This window comes from Triturus cristatus, chromosome 1_2 (genome assembly GCF_964204655.1).
Source record: "Triturus cristatus chromosome 1_2, aTriCri1.1, whole genome shotgun sequence".
NCBI lineage: Eukaryota > Metazoa > Chordata > Amphibia > Caudata > Salamandridae > Triturus > Triturus cristatus.
Genome location: NC_140580.1, coordinates 935,814,372 through 935,834,270, shown reverse-complemented (window position 1 = coordinate 935,834,270; position 19,899 = coordinate 935,814,372). Strand labels below are relative to the sequence as shown.

At 49.4% G+C, this 19,899-nt stretch overlaps 1 protein-coding gene across 2 annotated transcripts in view; it reads left to right on the top strand.

The window, feature by feature from the left end:
- The window catches only part of MTOR (mechanistic target of rapamycin kinase), a 1,008,697-nt gene that overhangs the window by 109,377 nt on the left and 879,421 nt on the right, over positions 1 to 19,899 (top strand). The gene's annotated exons all lie outside the window — the stretch shown is intronic.

Here is a 19,899-nt window from a genome sequence, read left to right as displayed (position 1 = left end):
CGGACGAGCATAGGACGGCTCAAGCTCCTGCCAGCGACGTTGAGGGACGCCGCCGGTATACCAGACTACAGCTCCTGGATATAGGCGGTAGGATGGCCCCCACAGTACCCACTCAGAGCAAGGGTGCTATGCAACCCTGCAACTCAGTACCCAGAACAGGCAAGAGACCTTTGAAAGAGCCAGGCACACTCAAATGTGCTCTGTTGAACTGCAGATCGCTAGTTAAGCATCACACTGAAACTGCACTGCTACTAGAAGATCTGCGGCTGGATGCGCTCTTCCTCACAGAAACATGGGCTAGAGCAGATGCAGCTGTGGAGATTGGCTCCGCCTGTCCAGAGGGTTTTAAGTTTATACATAAACCCAGACAGGGCGGTAAGGGAGGAGGGGTGGGACTAATCTACAGGGAGAATTTGCGTCCGAGCCTGCTACATACGGAGGCGATTGAGGGGATCGAAGTTATGGCCTTCTCATTACAAGGCGACAGAGGGAACTTACTTACAGGCCTGCTTTGTTATCGTCCACCGGGGCTGCACACTCCAACGCAACCTCTTTTGAATATAATCATCAACCTTGCACTCACACATTCTAAGATGGTTGTCCTAGGTGACTTTAACTGGCGGGAGGACGTAAGCACTAAGAACCAGTTGAGGGATCTAACGGCTACCTGTCTTGGCCTTGGCCTCCACCAGCTAGTTACATCTCCCACCCACCAAAAAGGCCACATACTGGATCTGTTGTTCGCCAACAAGACGGAGGTCGAGCTTTTAGGCGTTCACCCGCTTACTTGGACAGACCATTTTTGTACTCAGTTTAAGATACTGCTACCAGCTACCTCCTGCCAATCCGAAACCACGGCAACATACAGAGAGGGCAGAAACTGGGTCAAATTGACCAAAACCGGATCACGGGTGACTCTCCCTACAGCTAGTCTCTTCCTAGCCTCCAGATCGGTGGAGGATAATTACAATGCCTACCATAAGTTTTTAACTAACGAGCTGGACCTTTTGATCCCGAAGAAAAGGATCAGAGTTAGGAGCAGACCATCAGCGCCTTGGTACGATGATGACCTGCGACAGTTAAAACAGCTCTGTAGGCAGATCGAAAGGAAATGGAGGAAGGGGCTCCTTGCCAGGGATAAAGCGGCGCTGAAATCCGCACAGAGTAGATACAAGCAACTTATCCTGGATCGCAAAGCGAGCTTCTACGCTGACTCTATAGCATCTGCCCCAAATGGAGCAAGGGAACTGTTTAGAATAGTGAACTCCCTGTCGGCCCCCAGCTGCCTCGAAAATAAAGTAGTGCCCTCCAAGAGGTTATGCGATGATATTGCTACCTACTTTAAGGACAAGGTGAAGAAGATCACGGACCTCTTCGGGGTCTCTGATAGAGTAGCTGATGCCTCTGGGAAAGGAACACACCACGAGAAGCCAAGTAGTAATTGTTCTCTAACCCTTTTTTCATCTTTCTCAGATGAGTCATTTATCAAGACGGCACACAGCATCTCGTCGGGTTCCCCCCTTGACCCACTGCCCCAGAAGGTGTGGAAGCTATGGGGTAACTCGACCTTCCCCTGGCTGCGCCAGATCTGTAATCAGTCGCTGGCAGAAGGCATGGTCCCGGATAGCTGGAAACTGGCCTTGGTCTCCCCTCTGATCAAAAAATCAAGCCTGGACCCAACTGTCCCTGCCAGCTTCCGGCCAATTTCACTCCTCCCGTTCCCTATCAAAATCCTGGAGAAGGCGGTGAGCAGATCCCTCTCGAGTTATCTAGAGGCTAACCGTTTGCTGGACAGGGACCAGTTCGGCTTCCGCCCTTGCCACGGAACCGAGTCCGCATTAGTCACCATGCTGGACACGTTGCTGATGCGGGCTGACACAGGGAGCACCGCTGTTTTGGTGCTCCTAGATTTGTCAGCCGCATTCGATACCGTGAGTCATGAAACGCTGCTGGGACGGCTGACGGAGGTTGGGGTTGGAGGTCAAGCACTACAGTGGTTGCGTTCTTATCTAACGGGAAGACACCAAAGGGTGACCATGGGTTCTTTCATCTCAGAGACCACACCAGTGGACTTCGGAGTTCCACAGGGCTCGAGTATCAGCCCCATCCTATTTAATGTATACTTACAACCGCTATTTTCCATCATTAAAGCGTTTGGGGTGGAGCTGATCAATTATGCTGACGACACCCAACTGGCCTTCTCCTTGGAAGGCAAACAGGCAGTCTCTCTGGAGCAGTTCCAAAATTGCATGAGGCAGACAACGGACTGGCTACGGAGAAACTGTCTGCAGTTCAACGGAGACAAAACAGAACTGTTGCTTTATGCACCAACAAGACTGATTCAGCATCCTCCGGTGGACTTCAGAATCGCCCCGGATTCAGCTCCACTGACACCAGCTAGCACTGTATGGATTCAACATCCTCCGGTGGACTTCAGAATCGCCCCGGATTCAGCTCCACTGACACCAGCTAGCACTGTACGGAACCTAGGGGTCTTGTTCGATAACAACCTTCAGCTGGCTTCACAGGCTAGCAAAACTTCCAGTACCTGCTTCGGTCTACTGCGACTTCTACGCCGTGTCCTCCCATTGTTGCCTGCAGATTCCCGTAACACGGTCGTAAGAAGCATTATCCTCAGCAGGCTGGATTACTGCAACTCTCTGTATCTCGGAGCCCCCCAATACATTCTGCAGGGGCTACAGAGAGTTCAGTCAGCTGCTGCCAAGCTGGCACTTGGTCGTAAGTTTGACTCCTCCTCCACCCAGGCACTCAGAGATCTACATTGGTTACCCGTTAAAGAAAGAGTCCTTTTCAAATCTCTATGCCTGGTGCACAAGGCAATCCATGGACTAGGCCCGATCCCACTCCAGGAAAGATTTGCCTGGTATTCCCCAGTAAGGCAGCTGCGGTCATCCAAGGCCAATCTGCTGGTACAGCCCAGTTTTAAACGGGCAAGATTAGGAGGGAGGGCATTCAGGGTGGTCGGAGCCCAAAGCTGGAATGAACTCCCACCAGCCCTCAGGCAAACGCAGTCTTTGATAGAATTTAGAAGGAGCCTCAAAACCTGGTTGTTCCCAGCAGCGTAAAATCTCCAACTTGTCCTCTCGTGCGATAAAACATCTTGTCTGGTCAGAGCGCCTGGATACCCGTAGGGTTACAGTTTTCGATTTTTTTAATCTGCGCTATATAAATCCTTATAATAATAATAATAATAATAAGTCTTGATTTCGTAGTTCAACCAGAAGACTCTTTTAGCAGTAACTTTTTAACTTTTACGCACCCATTGAAAACCTATGGGAGCCCGCGTGTAACTTTCCTCACTGCACACGCGACCCGTGGACCTCCTGGTCACTAACTGAAGTTAGCTCCTTGTAGGCCCAGCGATTCTAGAGGCCCTAGGACTTTTCCCTTTCCTATTCGTGGTACTTATACCACTATTTTAGTATATGGTTTGATCGGCCACCAGGGCCTATCCATGTAAAGTGCAACTTCTGTATATTGTGATACTTTCTTGTTTAACGATTTGTGCTCCTGTGCTCATAAAGAGTCTAGGGGATACTTTGAGTAATAAATACATATATATTTTGAATATATATCTGTGTGGTGTCCTTTCATTGGTATAAAGGGGGGTTACATATGGTAAAACAGCTTGCTTTACATGCCAAAACTAGTTTAGCCTGAAAGACTGCTTAGCCTACGCTACCACTAGGGCAGCTGGTCCGAAAAGGTTGACTTACAACCACACCATAAGGGTTGCTTGGCATGGTACAAGGTGGTCACTTTAATTAGTGAACAGCATATACCAGGCCAACTTCTCACAGGCATCGACTCCATCCTCAGATTGTTTTTTTCCGCCATTAGGTTCGGATGCAATTTTTGCGCACCGGTTCGAAACGTTAGTTTTCAAAATTTTGACGCGCCAAACGACATCGAAATCTCGACGCGCCTTTCATCGGTTCGATTACAGTCATCGATGCGGGCCGCTGGGCCTATCGACGCCGTAAGGCCTACGGCTCATGGAAAGGACGCCATTCAAAAAATGCCCCCAGTGTGGAGCAAAATTTCCACACAGTGACCATCACAAGGTATGTAACCCGTGCCTCTCGCCAGATCACGACGAGTCCAGCTGCCCAGCCTGCGCTTCCTTTCGATCAAAGACCACCATTCGAGATCGTCGAGCTCGAAGACACATCATGGCGCAGAGACCAGCTCCGGAACCGGTGGACATCTTCGACGAAGGCCCAGATATCCCAGAAGAAGATTCCGAAGATCTCCAAATCGTGTCGGAGGCAGAAGACTCAGACGACCCCATCACTCCTGGGCAACGAGTGGGTACTACTGCCCCTAACCCAACTCCCACACCAAAGCAGAAGGCCCCGGTCAAAACTTCGCCTGTTGGCCCCAGTCGCGACCGAAAACACAATTCAGAAGCCCCGCCTCCGGGCCCGGTTCCGAAGAAAAAAGACAAGCCTTCCGGTAGTTCGGGACCGAGCAAACGGCACGTACTAGTCTCACCGGCACCTTCGGCCCCGCAGCCAAAAGAACACTCGGCTCCGAAATCGACTCCGATTCCTTCCACTTCCAAAGACAAACCGGCCTCGAACACATCGAAGCCCATGGATAAGCCGGCGTCGAACACCTCTAAATCTAAAAATCACGCCAGGGCTCCTAAACCAAAGCCTTCGGTACCGAAAACCAAGCCGAAGGATTCCTCCACGCCTCCTAAGGCCAAAGAGCAAAAGACTCAGCAACAGCCCCGCTCGGAACCGAAAAAATCAGCGCCCAAACCGGTTATTTTCATCCGGATCCTGTTGATCCTAAACAGAAAAAGATCTATATCAACCCTAAAACAGGACATGTCACAGCTGTGCCATGCAAGAAGAGGAAATTGGACTCCGCACAAACCACTCCAGAACCTGTGAAGGACTGTGCCACACCTATGCCACCTTCTTCTCCTGTCCTTCCATCTAACACCCCTCCTCTCCCCAAACCTGTTACACCGCCTCAGTCTGTAACTTCTCCACCACATACACCACCTCCAGACGATTATGATGATGACCTAAGGGTGGGTGGTGACCCTAATGACCCGTTCACAGATCCAGATGATTCACCACAAGACGATTGGGATTACAATGATCCAATAGATCCCCCAGACCTCCCAAGCCCCCAACCATACCCAACAAAACCATCTCCTCCTGATGATAATATTGGGTTTGGACAACTCATCAATAGGGCTGCTGTATTTCATGGGGTGCAAATGCACTCAGACACACCAGAGGAGGATTTTCTTCTAGACACATTTGAACAGTCCTAGAAGACTGTACAAAGATTGCCAATGATTAAAGGAGTGATTAAGCATGCTCCCGACATATTTAAAGATCCTGTACGGGCCAGGATTCTTAATCCCAGGATCCTTAAGAAATATAGACCTGCCCCTGACGATCCTGCATGCATCAAAGGTCAGCTGCCTCTAGATTCATTAGTAGTGTCCAATGCTAGAAAGTGAGCTAATTCACAAACCTCAGGGGACGCACCGCCCCCTGACAAAGAATCTAAATTGTTAGACGCATCTGGCAGGAGGGTAGCTGCGCAGGTGGCCAATCACCTGCGCATAGCCAACACTCAAGCACTGTTGGCTAGATATGATAGGGCCCATTATGACCAGTTGGAAACCCTATTACAGCATTTGCCTGACCAGTATAAGACTCAAGCAAATGACCTAATCCAAGAGGGCAAACTAATCACCCAACGCATCAATTAAATGTGCCCTTGATGCAGCGGACACTGCCACTAGGTCTGTCAATACTAGTATACTGCTCAGAAGACATGCCTGGCTGCGCATTTCAGGCTTCAAGCAGGAGGTCCAAACAACCATTCCAAATCAGCCGTTCAATCAAAACCAACTTTTTGGGCCGGCTGTGGACACTGCTCTTGAAAAAATTAAAAAAGGTTTACAGACTGCTAAGTCCATGGGAGCGTTGCAGTCTCCACAAACGCGTGGCTCCTTTTGTCGCTCCTTTTATAGAGGAGCCTCCAAGAACGTGGGCACAGATAGCTCATCTTCCTTTAAAAACACCACCCAAACATCTTCCAATAGAGAATATTTCAGAGAAGGTTACAGAGGTAACAACAGTAAAGGGAGAGGCTGAGGTAACAACACTCGTACCTCCCCTGCTGCTGAACTGTGACTTCCCTCCACTCCCCCAGACCATTCCACTCCGGTCGGAGGAAGATTAGCACAGTTCCTACCTGTCTGGAACTCCATCACAACAGACAGGTGGGTAAGGCAAATTATCCAATATGGTTACTGCCTGGAACTTACAGCTACCCCCCCCCAAACATACCACCCAGACAGCGTCCAATGTCCACAGACCATCTTACACTTTTGAAACAAGAGGTTCTCTCACTGCTTCAAAAACACGCCATAGAGCCCGTCCCCTTACTACACCAGGGAACAGGGGTTTACTCCCTGTATTTCCTAATCTCCAAAAAGGACGGGACCCTACGGCCAATTCTCGACCTCAGACTCCTCAATCAGTATATACACTCGGATCATTTTCACATGATCACTCTCCAATAGGTGCTTCCACTACTACAACAAGGAGACTTCCTTGCCACACTAGATCTCAGGGACGCCTACTTCCACATTCCCATACATCTTGCGCACAGGAGGTATCTAAGGTTCGTACTGGACGGACAACACTATCAGTTCAAGGTCCTTCCATTCGGTGTCACCACTGCTCCAAGAGTGTTTCCCCAAGTGCCTTGCAGTAGTAGCAGCACACCTACGAAGACAACAGATCCACGTCTTCCCGTATCTGGACGACTGGCTTATAAAAGCCAGATCATTCAACCAGTGTATCCAACACACTCATCAAACCATCTAAACACTACACAACTTGGGGTTCACAATCAACTATACCAAGTCACACCTTCAGCCCTCTCATGTACATCAATACCTGGGGGCCACAATAAATACTTCCACAGCTCTAGCATTCCCAGCCCAGCCAGGATAGCCAGTATACAAGCTCTCATCACCAAATTTCAAATCCAACACTCTCTCCCAGCCAGTGTTCATGCAACTCATAGGCATAATGGCATCTTGCATTTTCATCGTACCTCACGCAAGGCTTCAAATGCGTCCCTTACAAGAATGTCTGGCACATCAATGGAATCAGGCTCACGGACAACTTACAGATCTGGTGTTGGTAGACAGTCGCACACATCGCTCTCTGCAGAGGTGGAATACAAAAAACGTGTCCAAAGGGCGGCCGGTCCTCGAGCCTGTTCCACAGATAGTACTAACAGCAGACGAATCACTCACAGGGCGGGGACCCCATCTCTTAGCCCACACAACGTAGGGCAAATGGACCACTCAACAAAAAGTGCTCCACAACAATCATCTGGAACTACTAGCGATATTCCTAGCTCTGAAATCAATCCACCTCCATGTACAAAACAAAGTCGTCCTGATCCGAATGGACAACATGACGGCCATGTATTACATACAAAAACAGGGAGGAACACCTTCTCTACAACTGTCCCAGCTTGCAGAGAACATTTGGAGGTGAGCCATCCCACAAAACATATACCTCCTCGCAGAACACCTTCCAGGAGTTCACAATTACATTACGGATCTGTTAAGTCGACAGACGCAACAGATTCACGAATGGGAACTACATCCACAAGTTCTTCTACCTTTTTCCAGATGTGGGGCCAACCAGACATAGAGCTATTTGCCACACACACAAACGCAAAATGCCCAAACTTTGCCGCCAGGTTTCCACACCCACTGTCCGAGGGCAATGCGATATGGATGAACTGGTCAGGCAGATTTGCGTACGCTTTTCCGCCACTCCCACTGATTCCACTAGTGGTACGCAAGCTCCGACAACAGTCTCTAACAAGCATTGGCATAGCCAATAGGTCTCGCCTTTGGGACCTTATAAGTGTTTAGCAATGCAGTACATTATCCCTCACTGGCATGCCCACACATTGCGAGCCTTAAATTATATAGCTCCACATACCTTGGAAAAGCGCCAAGAAGTATGTTTTTTGCCTCCCTCTGCTCCAATTATATAACTGCCAACATCGGATGACTCAGGATGCAAAATAAGTAACTATGAAATGGATTTAGAAAGAAAAGTGCGTGTTCCGCAGAGAAGCGCCTAGAAGCGAGTCGATAACCCTATGTTTCTACCCCCCACTTTATGTAATGATGTTTGTAACTTTATATCTCTTGTAATGAAACTTGTTCTATGCTATAGCTTGTAACACCTTTGGGTAATGTTCGCAGTGTATGAAAATGCAAAATAAATCCAACTTAGTGATCTGTGTAGATATTTGGAGATATGGGGTGCTGTGGACATATGCAGGAACTGAATGCAAACATCTGCGCTCTAAAGCTATAGTTGCACTCTTCCAATATACAGAGAAAAAGTTGCATTTCACAGAGGACTCCTGTCAGTGTCGTAAACAATACCTGAGTGAGCAAACATTGTGTGAACCTACTGCTTCCTTTAATGGCGACGTAGCTCTGCTATCTGAGCTTTCCAGTTCCATCAGGACAGCTCAGTCTAGTGTCCTCCTGAAGTGACCACAAGGGAGCCGATGTTATTTGCGTGCCTAGTGCCCACAGAGTTGCTCGTTAGTTAGCCTTTGATGAAATTCGGAAGTGCTTGAAAGCGACAGCCTTTGAAGTGCGCGAGGCAGGATCCCATGCAGCATCTCTAGTGATCATTATCTGCCGAGCTTTAAAGGTAGAGGTGCTGCCAATAACATCCTTCTTTGGAGCAGCTGATGGTAGACCTAGAAGGAAACGTGCGGGTTTGAAAAGGCCTTCTCATGCACGGTGCAGTGATGTCATATTCCCTTAGTTCGATTTCCAAGAGAGAATAAACACATGCCGCCTTTTTTGCTCCTTTGCACAAGTGAAATGCTAAAAGGGGATAATTCAGGACGGTGGATCCTTAATGTGGCACGCGAGCTGAGAATGCACGCCGTGCAAAATCAAGCGCAGGGTCCTTCTAAAAATGGCTCGTTCTCTGCAAGAGGAAAGACGTTCTAAAATAACCTTCATCAACCGCACTGCATCTACGAAGAAGAATCCCACAAACAAATGACAATGTAAATGTAAGGTGTTTTTAAAACAGCACGTAAAAATTGAGTAGAACAGTTTGTTAAAACGGGTCGTGCAAAATCTGCGCCGGAGTTGTGGGCACGTTTTTATAGGTCAATGTGACCAGCCAGAACACGCCATTAGTAAAGAATGTTTACGATTTGCGCTTGGTTAGCAGGTCGACATCTCTGTTTACTTGATAAAATGCCATCCCTTCTCCGAAGATGTGAGAAGAGGAGAGTTGTACTCTGCGCGGCCGCGAAAGTGAAAGTAATGTCCAACGATGCGGAGGAAAAGATGACAAAAGGCAGATGGCGGCTGCGCGCGTGCATGTGAGCGTGTACGCAAGCGTGCACGCAAGCTTAAGACCAGGAAAAGCTTGTGGGTAGCACTTTGAAACCCCCCTTACTAAAAGTCGAGCAAGCAGCGCATGCGCTGCTCTAGGCTCGACCTAAAAATGATCCTAGTGGCTCCTACATGGTCGCGCCAATCGTGGTACACAACACTACTGGAACTCTCACTAGTCCCACACCAAAAACGACACCTCTCCCCATCACTACTAACGCAGAACCATGGAGAGATGAGGCACCCCGATCCAGCTCAACTGAATCTCGCGATCTCGCTCCTGAAGTCCTAGAGTTCGGTTACCTTAACCTTCCACCGGACTGTATGAACATCATGAAACAAGCCAGGCGCCCTACCACCAGAGCTTGCTATGCAGCAAAGTGGAAAAGATTCGCCATTTACTGCACTAACAATCATATCGATTCACTGGATGCGACCATCCAGAACATCATTTGCTGCTTACTAAATTTGCAAAGATGTAATTTGGCATACTCATCCATACATCTACATCTAGCAGCACTTGCCGCTTACTGACAAAACAGACAACATTTGTCACTTTTTAAGGTCCCAGCAAGTAAAGCCTTTATGGAAGGCCTTAAACGCATCATACTTCCCAGATTACCACCCTCTCCAGTGTGGAATCTCAACATTGTGCTTACTAGGCTCATGGGACCCCCATTTGAACCTCTACATAAATGTGAACTTCAATGCCTCACATGGAAAGTAGCTTTCCTTATTGCAATCACCTCTCTCAGGAGAGTAAGTGAGATCCAGGCTTTAACCATACAAGAGCCATTTTTACAAATACATCGTAACAAAGTGGTTCTCAGAACAAACCCAAAATTCCTACCTAAAGCCATTTCTGCATTTCATCTTAATCAATCTGTGGAGCTACCAGTGTTTTTTCAAACCCCGGACTCCGTAGCAGTGATAGCTCTTCACACCCTAGACGTCAAAAGAGCTCTGCTCTATTACATTGACAGGACTAAATCCATTCGCAAAACAAAACAATTGTTTGTAGATTTCTCTCCACTGCATAAGGGTAATCCCATCTCAAAAGCTGGGATTGCAAGATGGATCGTTAAATGTATCCAAATATGCTACCAAAAGTCCAAGCGCACATTAACAATTCCCCCTAGAGCGCACTCAGCACGCAAACTAGGGGCTTCCATGGCATTCTTAGGGAACCTTCCCCTATTTGTAAGGCAGCGACATGGTCTACAACACACACCTTCACTAAACACTATTGTGTTGACGTGCAAGCCAAGCAACAAGCTTCTGCAGGCCAAGCTGTTCTGAAAACACTTTTTCAAACTACTGCAACAAATACAGGTGACCACTGCTAGGGGAGATACTGCTGTACAGTCTATGCTAAGTGTGAGATATGCAGCAGCTCATATGCCTCGAACGGAAAATGCTACTTACCAGTATGCATCTGTTCTTGGCATGTAGAGCTGCAGATCTTCACACGCCCACCCACCTCCCCGGGACCTGTATATGTTCCAGTACTATCTTACTTAGATATACACACATGGACAGCGCTTTCTTTTCTACTAACTCAATTTCCCATCATGGTGAAAAACAATCTGAGGATGGAGTAGATGCCCATGTGCACTATCGTCCAAGGGAGGAGTCCCCTATCTCATGACTACAAAGACTTCTTCCAAGACAACAACAAGGTGCAAGCATCCAAGCCCAACACCAGATGGCGATCTAATGCTGAGTGTGAGGATCTGCAGCTCTACATGCCAAGAACAGATGCATACTGGTAAGTAGCATTTTCCAAACATTGCATGGGCAAATATCGTTCTGCCCCCCTCACCCTTTTTTTTTTCTCAGTCCCCTCTTGACAATTCACCCTCAAATTTTCCATGTAGAACAAGGGAAAGTAGACCACTTTTTAATTAAAAAAATAAATAAATCTCGTTAAGATTCATCAAACAGCGCCAAAGTTATTAGCAAAACAAAAAACTCTTCATCTATGGGAAAAGTTGGTCCCTACTATGATTACTATCGGGGGGGGCGGGGGGGGGGGGGGACACATTTTTGATTGCTTATACCTTTAACCCCATTTGATGAATCTGCCTGGGCCCTGTTAAGGATCTTTACATGTGTAGCTATTTGTAATTTCCATATTTATTTTTGTTCTCTGGTATGGTAAACTACTGAACAGAATTACTTGGCATGAAGACTGAGCACTTGCCCGAACAGAACCCTTTTTGTGGTTTCTTTTAAATGTATTTAGAACTTTTTCACATCTTCTGCAAATAAAAAAACCCACAGAAAATTAGAGCTAGGTTTGTGAACCTTTTTCTTAGTCAAAAACATTCCATGAATCACATTCCAACCAAACATGGTCCACAAACGAGGAGTGATTGGTTTATAAGCTGAATAGTTGTTGTGCTTTCAGAGGTCACAATCTGCATGAGTCCTCAGGACACCCCCGCGCCGCACGGCCCTCCAGCTGTGTCTGTGCCCCCTCGCTGCTGCTCGTTGTGCCGTTTTGCCGTTTTTGCCCTCCTGTGCCCTGACTGCTTGTCACTGTTGCCTCTGTTGTATTTAGTATTTGTGTTTGTTTTTTGATTCTGTACCTCTGTTTCCTGCTTATTGCCTCCCCTGGTGTGACCCCCACTCCCCGATTCCCGCCGCCGTGACATCATGGCCCCGCCCCCTTTTCTTCTGTGTCCTCCCCGCTCCCGCCTCCCAGCTGCTCCTCCCTCCCACTTCGCCTTAAATGGAGACCGCGCAGACGCGCAGCGGACACGCGCAGCGGGCGTGCCAATTGTGCGCCGAAGGTGCGCCAAAGGCAAGCCCGTCTGCGCCTGGACCGCGCCCAGCGCCAGGACCCCTGGCCCCCGCCGACGCCTGGCCACACGACGGACCTACGACGGCGCCACCCTCAACGCACTCAACGCCGTCCGGAACCCCGCCTGCTACCAAGCCACCCCGAAACGCACCCACGGACCCTTCGCCTGCCAGGCCTGCCGATTCACCTGCCTCCGGACCTGCACCGCACCCGCCAAGCCAGGCGCCAGCAACGAGCACCTCAAGTGCATCCTGCTCAACACCCGCTCCGTCCACAGACACGCCGTGGAACTCTGGAACCTGCTCGACACAACATCACCAGACGTCGCCTTCCTCACGGAAACCTGGATGAACGCCTCTTCAGCGCCTGACATCGCTATCGCCATCCCGGACGGATACAAGATCACCCGGAGGGACCGCGTCAACCAGACTGGAGGAGGCATCGCCATCGTACACAAGAACACCATCCGCATCACGACCAACTCCGACGACGACACCCTCACCGCCGCCGAACACCTCCACTTCCAGATACACACCGACCCCAAGACGACCCTCAGAGGCACCCTCATCTACAGACCCCCGGGACCACGCACACAATTCAGCGATGACATCGCAGACTTCATCAGCCCGCACACCCTCCCCTCCGCTGACTACATCCTCCTAGGGGACCTCAACTTCCACCTGGAGAACAACAACGACAGCAACACCGCCGCTCTGCTGGACAACCTCACCAACCTCGGACTCAAGCAACTGGTGAACACCCCTACCCACTACGCCGGCCACGCGCTTGACCCAGTCTTCTCCTCCAGCAAATACATCTCCTTCAGCCACTCCACCGGACTTCATTGGACTGACCACAGCTGCGTCCACTTCAGCTTCAGAAGGACCACGGCCCACCACCACCCGCAACAGGTTCCTCGCAGGAGCTGGAACAAGATCACCGACGACCAGCTCACCACCTCTCTCAGCCAGAACCCTCCCGCCAGCACGACGGACCCCAACGAAGCAGCCAGCAACCTCACACTCTGGATCACCAACTGCGCAGACAACATCGCACCACTGAAGACCCCTCCCAGCAGACCCAGCAGCAAGAAAGCCTCTTGGTTCACCGACGAACTTAAGAACTCCAAGAAGAACTGCCGCACCCTCGAGAAAGCCTGGAGCAGCGACCAGACCACAGACAACATGACTGCCCTCAAGCACGCCACCCGCAAACACCACCAGCTGATCCGCACCACCAAGAAGACAGCATTCAAAGAACGACTGGACAACAACGCCTACAACAGCAAGGAACTCTTCAGCATCGTCAAAGAGCTCTCCAACCCCAGCACCGGAAACAACGACATCACTCCCTCGCAAGACCTCTGCGACTCACTCGCCTCGTTCTTCCACAGCAAGATCGCCGACATACACAACAGCTTCGGTGCACAGACCACGCACCCAACCTCCGGACTAACACCCCCCCATCACCACCCTCTGCGCCTGGACCCCGGTCAACACCGAAGACACCACCCGCATGATGAACACCATCCACTCCGGATCACCAACCGACCCCTGCCCCCACCACGTCTTCAACAAAGCCGATTCCATCATCGCACCCCAACTCCGGGACATCATCAACACCTCCTTCAACACCGCCAACTTCCCGGAGAGCTGGAAGCACGCCGAGCTCAGCGCCCTCCTGAAGAAACCAACAGCGGACCCCACCGACCTCAAGAACTTCCGCCCCATCTCGCTCCTCCCTTTTCCCGCCAAAGTCATCGAGAAGACCGTCAACAGACAGCTTGCCGCCTTCCTCGAGACGAACGGATCCCTCGACCACTCGCAATCCGGTTTCCGAGCCAACCACAGCACCGAGACCGCCCTCATCGCAGCCACAGACGACATCAGATCCATGCTCGACAACGGGGAAACAGCGGCCCTCATCCTCCTAGACCTCTCCGCAGCGTTCGACACTGTCTGTCACTGTACCCTAGTGCAGCGCCTCAGCAACATCGGAATCCAAGACAGGGCACTGGAGTGGATCATCTCGTTCCTCACCGGAAGAACCCAGAGAGTCCGCCTCCCCCCATTCGTATCCGAGGCCACCGAAGTCATCTGCGGCGTACCACAAGGATCTTCACTCAGCCCCACCCTCTTCAACGTCTACATGAGCCCCCTCGCAGCCATCGCACGCCCACACAACCTCAACATCATCTCCTACGCCGACGACACCCAGCTGATCCTCTCCCTCACCAACGACCCCACCACCGCCAGAACCAGCCTACACGATGGGATGAAAGACGTCGCCGAGTGGATGAAGAACAGCCGCCTGAAACTGAACTCAGACAAAACGGAAGTCCTCATCCTGGGATCATCGCCCTCCGCCTGGGACGACTCCTGGTGACCCCCTGCCCTGGGCACCACTCCCAATCCAACGGACCACGCACGCAACCTGGGCTTCATCCTGGACTCCTCCCTCTCGATGACCAGACAAGTCAACGCCGTCTTATCATCGTGCTTCAACACCCTGCGCATGCTCCGAAAGATCTTCTGGTGGATCCCCACCGAAACCAGGAGGACGGTCTCCCAGGCTCTCGTCACCAGCCGTCTGGACTACGGAAACACCCTTTACGCCGGAACCACAGCCAAACTTCAGAAAAGACTCCAACGCATCCAGAACGCCTCCGCACGTCTCATCCTGGACATCCCCGTCACAGCCACATCTCCGGCCACCTGAGAGACCTGCACTGGCTCCCCGTCAGCAAGAGGATCACGTTCAGACTCCTCACCCACGCACACAAGGCCCTCCACGACCTGGGCCCCAAGTACCTCAACAACCGCCTGAACTTCTACACTCCCACCCGCCAGCTACGATCAACCAGCCTCGCCCTCGCCTACGTTCCACGCATCCGCAGAGCCACCACCGGAGGAAGATCCTTCTCCTACCTGGCAGCCAAGACATGGAACTCCCTCCCCATCCACCTCCGGCTAACCCAGGACCATCTCTCCTTCAGGAAGCAACTCAAGACCTGGCTTTTCGAGCAGTAACGATCCCCTCTCCCCCAGCGCCTTGAGACCCCTCCGGTGAGTAGCGCGCTATACAAATTTTATGATTGATTGAGTTGGACTTGCACTCTACAACCAAAAACAAAGTAAACACTAAAACACACTGAAATTGGGCAGCATATTTTTTTCAGACCTCTGCTTGATGCAGATACAAATGCACGCACTACATTCATGTGTTACCGGAATAAGCAGGGAGTTGACAAACCCTCATGTTCAAAGTTCAGGCGATCTGCCATTGGCAAATATCCACATTTCTGACAGTCACTGTACATCTAACTCAGAGCCTTTCAAGTTAACCATAGATGGCTCTGAATTAATAGGTTCTGTAGAGAATCTTTAAGCTTTTGAGCTATCTACAAATAGACTCATTTCAAACACAACAAGCATTTGCAACGCAATAGGTCTCACAGTTACATGAGTTACAGCTATTGGCATTGTAAATATCAATGCCTTTTATTTATGTTTTTAAAACAAAAATAAAAGGCATTATTTGCAATGTCAATAGCTCAAACAAGCGTAAATGCGAGACCTATTGCATTGCAAATGCTTGTATAATTGGGTGCAAGGGACTCTCGGGAGAGTCCCTCGAACCCAACAGTCCTGATATAAAAATATTTTTGTACCATAATGTCTCAAAAACTACTGAACAGATTTACAGCAAATCACAACAAGCATTTGCAATGCAATAGGTCTCGCATTTGCGAGAGTTTAATCAATTGGCATTGTAAATGACATTGCCTTTTATTTATGTTTTAAAAATCAACACTTTAACCCCTTCAGCGCGGCGCGGATTTCCGCGCGGTGCTGAAGGTTCTGAGCGCGGGCGGGGCCATGACGGAGCGGTTCCGTCATGAGCACAGCGCAACCGACGCTCATGACGGAACCGCTCCGTCATGAGCGTCGAAGGGGTTAAGGCATTGTCATTTACAGTGCCAATAGCTCAAACTCTCGCAAATGTGAGATCTATTGCATTGCAAATGCTTGTTTATGCTTGGAACTGTGTACAAAAGTACCCCTGAAAACATTTATAATTTTGCCTTGAAATTCATAGTAAATGTTAGATCCACGTGAAAAGATAAATACAAAATTATCCCTCCAAAACCACGTTTTCACCTGTGTTTTCATGTGTAAGAGACCTCCCAGTGCCTGGCTGCCCCCCTCCCCCGCCCGGCCCCCGAATTCCTTACACAAATCCGGTGTCCCGTGAAAATGAATTTTCCCCTTCTATTTATTGTAGGCTATTTATTTGTTCAATCTTTCAACAATATCAAATTCAAAATACCCACTTTTGAGGTAACCCGTCATGTTTTTTCACCATAAGTAAGTCAGGTAGTTATTTGTTTTTCATTTCCAACTTGATTCAAATTAAGTTTTAAATTACCTAACTGTTATTTGGAGTTTAATAAGAACCATTACGAGAATTATCCATCATAATTTCAAAAATATCACAAACGATACTTATTCTGTATTGTACAAAGAATAACAGGCATTGGCAAAGCCAATAAATAGGTCTGGCTTTAAAATGCCAGTGAGTGCGAATGCAGACGTGCGCTGCATGCACAATCACTATTTAACATGTTAGAATCTGACTTGCAAAGTGGGTTAAAGTAGTATCAAAATTGACAAGAACCAAAAGCCAGGCTGACGTCAGTCCAGGAACCAGATGTCAGGTTGTGACGACGCAAAGATAACAAATGGAGACTGCACATGGAGAGCGTGACCCCACTCCAGACTTCTATAGTCATGCATATGCACACGTATGGAGGCGTGTGCAGGTGATACTGCAAATTGTATGTGCGCATTGAAGCGGAGTTCCTACACATGTCCATTGTGCCACGCGCTGTTTGCACGCTCCCTGGCACATCTTCGCTAGGGCCCCATGCCTACGTACTTTGGGTTGCAACCAGTCCGTAGGCGTTACTGGCCTCCGAGCTCCACCGCTTACGCAACTTTCCCAATTCACGTTTATAGCTCCCCCGGCTTCTAACCGATGTTGAAAGTTCCTAATTGCATCTCACTTGTGACTCTTTAGTCACTGCTTACTTGTCACGTGCTGTCCAATTTCTGTCTTTACAGTCCCCTTGAGGGCTCAGGAGTTCCAGTGTACATACAGCTCCTCGAAAGCTCGGCACGTTCACGCATTTATCTGTGCTACACAGGTCTTGTGCGTTGCCCCGCTTCCAGTGGTCATAGTGCTCTTCTCCCTCCCTACCGTGTGTTAAAAGTGCACCAGCCCTTCGGGTGTGAACAGTGCCTCAGTCCCTCTGTTTACAGAGGCCCGACTTCACGTGTTGACAGGGATACCATACCCTATATTTACAATAGTGCCCCCCCCCCCCCCATTTCCTGTGTTTAATGGTGCTTCCCACTAGCGAACGTTGCGCGGCTCCGCCCCTTCTGTATTCACAACAGCGCTCCACCATTGTTTAGCGTGACCCCCGTGCCCAAGCTTGCAGTACCCCTCAGGCCATCTCTTCCTGTCCTACAATGGCGCTCCCCTTACCCAAGCTTGCAGAGCCCCATTATGAGCAGGTGCTTGCTAGGGTCTCTATTTGTACTACGCACCGCCTCCTCCCTCTTTTCAGTGACTTGTCCTCTCTTTTTCTCATGCAGCCGCTGGGTCAGAGGAGTGCAAGTGGTATGAAGTGTGGGGATGCTGTGGGGGTGCAGGGGACCACTGTCCTCGCCGCCAGGGGTGCAGATTGCCGATTAATATCACAAGTCACCCTGTCCAGCGCGCTCTCCAAGAGGCTCCCTTAAAGCCCCAGGGCGATCTCGGAGGGAAGAACTACGCCCCAGAACCACAGGGTTAACTTGGGGGACTAAGGGGAGGTGAGGTGAGGTGAAATGATCGAGGAGGATGCTTGGGTCTTTGAACCACCGGGTGGAGCGTGGAGGGTCAGTTCATGGCGGCCCCACATACATCGCCCTCTTCACATGCTTCCCCCCCTCTTTTATTTCGCATTTTAAAATGTCTGACCTCAAAGACTAATCTCGCTATGTGTATCGAGTATGAGCCGAGACGAAAAATGATTTGAGTTCCCGTCCTTACACTTCCTGTGCCCCCCCACCCCACATACAAACACACATTGTACGAATAACACGGGAAAGGTCCTAAAAACCTTCCTGGTGTCTTGATTGAACATTAGACCCCCAATCTCTAGTTCTATCTCCCGGAAATACTCTAAACGAGTCCTGTTTCATGTCAAAGTAAATCGAACATCTTTTTGAAACGTTAGCAATAATTTTAATTCTATCAGTAAACGTATTGCGGGAACAGCGATCTCGCCTAAACTCTGCGGTTGTAAATTAGGTTAAAGAGGTTACATAAAAGGTAGATCATTTCTCCTACATGCCCGTACGCAAATACTCTGTATGCAGATATGCGGCAACGTGTGTTTGCCTCGACGCTTCACCTGCGTGATCAGCGGCACAGTTATGTTTGCTGGTTAAAGGAAAAACTAGGTTCAAGCAAACACAAAAAAAACAAAACAAGCGCCACTGAAAGCGATCGCGAAAGCGATCTCTATTTTAAACAAGTGGTGCGCACGCGCCACTGCGAGCCAGTGAGAGCCATATGTCTTCAATTATCGCGCCCGTTGAAGACATATGGGCTTTGGTGCGCGTAACAGACACCAATAGGCCATGGGTGGAGCAATGCGCCCGCCTTTGGCCTATTGCGCGGTCTGTTAAAAAATAAAAAACACGCGCAAAGCCCAATAGCGGAACCCAAAAGGAAAAGCACACGCACGAGCGTATGCAATTCCAGGGTCCGTTTCTAAACCCCCTACAAAACGGCTCGCCTGCGCGAGCACTGCTGCGCAGTGCATCACGAGGGGCGAGCCCTAAAAAAGGCCCTGACTTCGCATCTAATTTCCTCATATCAAAGTTTTTTTGACAGTGCCCTTTTGATCACAAGTTCACAGAAAAGTTTCAGACTTTCTTTCCTTGCCCTGGTTATATTCATGTGGCATTTCCTGTTTTTGCAATCAGAATTCTTGCAGCACAGGAGTCTTGCCTACCTCCATATCTTATTAGAACTCCATGGATTCCAGCATGTCCCACTATCCATAATCCCTCTGTTTGTTACCCTTTAAGATGGATAACGAGAGATGTCCTGTTTGCATGACAAAGTTGGCGTTTGTTGAAAACAGCCAGTTACTGTAAAGATTTTCCAGTCATAATGAAAACGTGGGACTTCGAGGACCGACTGGACATCACAGTGTCACTAGTTCAAGCAGGAAACTGGGCTTTAGAGATGGGTAGCTGTGACTTAAAAACTGAATATCTCAGACATTTAGAAGAACAATGGTTAGAATGGTTCCGGAATATGGTAGATTGTTCCAGATAACTTAACCCAACAATGTGCTGTGGTGTGAAGGTGCAAGAGCTCTGGCTCGCTATGTGGCAGATAAGGAAACCGAAGGGTGCTCGGATAGTGCAGGCTCACCAGAGACAACAGAGACCGTCTATTGCTGTATTGTTTGTGCTTTTTTGTGTTGCGTGAGGCATCCTACACATTTATCAGTGAGCTGACACTTTACCTGGGATTCTTTTCGCACTGAATGCCTTTGCTGCACAGA